The sequence below is a fragment of the Cyprinodon variegatus genome, unplaced genomic scaffold, assembly GCF_000732505.1.
Source record: "Cyprinodon variegatus isolate N-32 unplaced genomic scaffold, C_variegatus-1.0 Scaffold29, whole genome shotgun sequence".
Taxonomy (NCBI): domain Eukaryota; kingdom Metazoa; phylum Chordata; class Actinopteri; order Cyprinodontiformes; family Cyprinodontidae; genus Cyprinodon; species Cyprinodon variegatus.
The window spans coordinates 1753773-1758700 of NW_015150482.1; positions in this window are offsets into that span (position 1 = coordinate 1753773).

A 4928-nucleotide genomic window follows, 5' to 3' on the forward strand; every position below is an offset into this window, starting at 1 on the left:
ATATGTGTGTGTGTGTGTGTGTGTGTGTGTGTGTGTGTGTGTGTTTTTTACTTTTACGGAATTCTTAAAGAACAGCTTTTTATATATATATATATATACATATATCCACTGGACTTGGTTTCCAAGATTTCACTCCTTTGAAAAGATTCCAAAGGAGTGAAGATGAGGGAGATTGATACAGACACAGTAAACCTTTGTAAATTTAAAGCACTACAAACCAGGTACATTGATTCATTTTTCAGCACTTTAGATAGCACTGGTGGGGGAGATGTAGTATTTGATTATATACTAAGCTGCAGGTTTGGATGAGAGAACATTCCTAAGCAAAATGTTTATATAATGTCCAAACTTGGCAATGTGTTGATCCCGGAATGTCCTATGGAACAGTCTGAAGCTGAAGGCTGAGGAGCCATATATGGGGAAGTGTGTTGTTAGCTAGGAAGAAACAGGACAGGATATATTTATAATGATGTTGTCTTTTTTATAGAAACATGTATTCCTGCGACAGTAGTGATTTGAAAATGATAAAATTACAAAGAATGTTGTTCTTTGTTGTCTCCCTTCACATCATTGTAATGAAAATGTATAGATGGAGATGCCAGCTGAAGATGTTTGGGTAAGTTAGAAGCGCAGGGGCCATTGGATACTTCTGCTATCCATTCTGGCAGAATCAATTCTATCAATGTGTTGATTCAATCATAAAAATATTAGATTTTCTTTGACACTTGACATTATCATAATATCAGAGAAGCTTAGCTCATGTTGTGGCGTTCTTGAGATAAAAAGTGGTTTCTGACACTGCGTTGTCTTTTTTATTTTTTTAATATTTGTTTTCCACTCTGTATTTAAAAGTTTTGCCCAAAATCTGCCAGGAATTTTACAGAAAGGGAATGTTATTGTTGGCGTTATGTGTCATTAATCAATGTGTGTTTTAGTACACTGAGAGGCAAGGAGGCATGAATGTTGTGCTGACCAGTCATTCTGCAACTGAAGCCTCAAGGATGCAAATAACCTGTACACTTCATATCATAATGATAAATGTGTATAATGATGAAAAATCACGATCTACAATTGTAGCCATTTTTGTATTATAATTTCAGTTATTTAGTATTGTAAATGATTAATGTACTCGTATCATGCTGATATCGTGTTTGTGTTGCAATAGAGTAAATATTTGACCGGTGATTGATGATACATTGCTTATTTCTGATTGGATATCGAACTGACATGAGTGAAATAAATTTTTGTTCTAACTTGTTCGTATGTTACTTTATGTTTTTATCATTAAAAGAAAAATAAATCCATGTCCATATTGATTATTCTTTACCTTTCATTTGATCATTTTAGGAGCAGTGTGACCAGATGTCACATAGACTGTCACACAGCTGATTTATGCACAAAATGTTTGCAGGAGTGACCTGTTTTTGTAGATGTCCTTTGTTATGTTAGGGAAAGCTCTGTGTTTACACCTTTAAGTTTTCTCTCTCTGTTTCTTTTCCTGAGATGAGATCACTTGGGACAAACTATTTAAATAACACTTCACAATGTTTATTTTAAATAACCATGAGACATAACAAGAGATTTTGAAACACATGTAATCTTACTCAGTGCAGAGAAATTCCTTAGGGTTACAGAAGGCAGCACTGATCAACCGGGCTAACATGTTGTTGAAATGGCCTCGAATTACAGAGTTAAAGAAGCATTTTATACAATTTACACATACAATTTTATCCTGACAGAGGAACTGTCCTAATTAGGTAAACTACTTGGGAAAACAATAGTTCTGACATGCAACTGGCAGGTATTACTAGGGTATAACAGACCCACACATCATCAGCAAGGATAATCCTAACAGTTATTAAATTGCAATAGAAGCTTGTCTGAAACTCTTTATTTAATTATTCTTCAAATAAGGTATTCTGAGGGGTTTCAGTGTATTAGTATGTGCTAAATTTAGCTAGACATTACATAGCACCTCACTGAACGCTAACTTTGTCAAGTAGGATGGGAAAATTTTTGGAATATAGATAATATTTAACACCGACAATAACCGTAATGGTTTATGTATATAGACCTGCAAGGTCCCCCCCATCCCCCTACCCCCCAAAAAAAGAAATTACATCCATGTTTTGATTATACAACATTTTGGGTAAAAAAAAAAAAAATAGCAATCAAACAAAAAACCGCTACAACCTAAAATGCTCGGTCATAAGGTACGGAGCAAAGGGAAACCAATGCAAAAATCTGCGTTTATCTTTCAAATATGCTTTTACTTTGAAATTTAGCTACAGAGGCGAAAACAGGAACTGCTAAGTGGTTGCTGTGGTAACAGAAGCTGGATACCAGAGAGGTTGCTGATTTCATAGCAATGAATCTGTCTAGTTTTACATCGAGATGGGCCAGATATACATTGTAAACAGTCGGTCATGACATAAATAAATAAGACTTTTGCCGTTCTAATGCTGACTTGAAACATAATGCACCACATGTTCAAAAGAGATGTTCATTTCCAGAATGGTACCTTTTCCAACCTCTCTCAAACACACAAGCCCCCTAAAAAAAAAGAAAAACAAGAAAAATACGAAGAACAAAATATTGATTATGTTGTTTATCTTGAAAGTGAAAAACCAAAGAACTAACAAAGAATTGTTTTCGATGTGGCTTCATGGAAGTCTTATTCCTGTAGATGGTGGTATTAAACTGTGACTCTTCCCTTACTGTACAAGAACGTCTGTCCTAATAAGTATTCCTCTATCCTCCTTCCACATCATACACACATGGAAAATTTAACACCAAAGCTCAGATGTGAGAGATGAACAGAGCTATTGAAAGTCAAATAAATTTAACAGTTGTCCAAAGTGTGCAATGATGTCAGATCTATTATAAAAATAGTAAAATTTAACAAACTCAAAAAGTCATTAAAATATCTAACAACATTTTTCTAGGTAAAATTCATCCTTTCCACCTCCTATATAATCATACAAGGAGTCAGAGTGGAAGGAAGCGCAGTGAAGATAAATCTGTGGCAATAGTGATAGAGAACCCTTTGGAGGCTGGCTGCACAAAACTAAGTTCACCTTCCTGTAAGATAAGACCCTAAACATAAAGCCAAGAGTTATAATGAAATTACCAAGATTAACCCATGTTCAGATCATTGATTTGCCCAAAGTCTATGCAAATCTGCTTTGCACAAATGCTTAGCAGCCAGACTGTAAACTCCATGAGTGATTTAACGGAAAGAGGTGTGTGTGAACTAATAAACTAATATCAAATCACATCTCCAATAAAGAGCAGGAATTATTTTAGAGGAAATATAAATCCAAGATATCATAATAAACTCATTTAGGCTTAAAACAGTTCCTAAGAGTTTAATAAACACTTTGTAATTGTTAAGTATGGATCTGCAATATCTATGATGGCACAATGTGCAGTAAGAAAAAAGTCGAGACGAATTCAGGGGTAATTTCAATATGACACTTTATTTAGTAGAACAAATGCAAAATCTCATACATACAGCAGAGAGCAGGCCTAAGAAGTCAAATTTCACTGGCCTAATTATAAGGAGACAAGGGTCTGATAAAATAGCTGCATTTATATATTTTAAAGAAAAATCAAATCATATATTGACACACCACACTGCTGGATAAAATGGTTTAAACACACTGGGATTTCCTGCACCGGGAGCTACAGTAGATGGCTACAAAATGTTATAGGCTCATAAATATAATATAGCTTGAATACATTTGCTTTAGGGCTAAGTTCATAGCATTTATTTTCTATTTACAGAGTACATAATATGAAAAATACCTTTCTGACCCCCAGTGCACAGCAGTTTGGTCTTTGATTTCAGGTTTTAATGAGCTGAGAGGAGATCTGTGAGGCTGGAAACAGAAACATATTAGACAGCAGAACATATGACATCCCACAGCGTGCTACATATTGTAACTCAGTGTAAAAATAGAATCACACAATTAATCACATTCAAATTAGTTCCACAATGGAAATGCTTCAAGTATATAAACTGTCAAATGGTTTAAATGAAAAAAAAAAAAATGTATGTTACGATACATTTTTTATGCCTCGTGGCTTTTCTAAATGCTACTAAGTCTGATCACAAAATGAATAGTAGAAAATGTAAAAGGAAATTAATGATAATTAACTGGGTACATGAATTAAAGTTTCTACAAACACAGATTAGTACTACTTCTACTTAAAACAGACTTAATGGCATGAGACCTGCTCACACCTTCAGCAGCCCAGCTCACACAGACAACCGGCAATGGTCACTTGGGATGGAAGGCGCGGTGGAGTTGTTTCATATTATAGAGTTAAATGATTCGTTGGGGGATAAAATCTCAGTGTGAAACTCATCAGTACCATCATTCAGACGGATGATTTGACAGGTGCCTCATAAACCCTGTTAGAACCCAAAGACAACCTGCCATCTCTCCTGGTAACTATTTCATTGGGAATTAAGGCTTAAGATGTTTATAAAGTGCTCTGTATGACACTCAAATCCAGCTGGATGTTTTATGTATTCGTCTCATTTCAGCCATCATGGTTTAGTCTGTTGAGGTCTAAACAGAGAATGCTTATATTTACTTCAGCACTTATCTGAATCTAGATATAAGACAATCACAACATGACATCAGTCTATTAACTACTTGGTCGACATCATCAATGTGTTCACCTTAAATACACTAGATTTTTCACATAACTGTTGGTGCACAGGTTTTCTACCAGTGTGAGCTACATTTTGGCACTACTGCCTTATCACCAGAACACTAAGTTTTATTATTCCAATCATTTTACACTGCATGTAAAGTATTGAAACCCCTGACTTTTTCACAAGCTCCAATGTGGGTATTCACACAAGGATTTTAATGTGACTGACCATCTCAAAGTAGTGCATAACCTTTTTTTTTTTA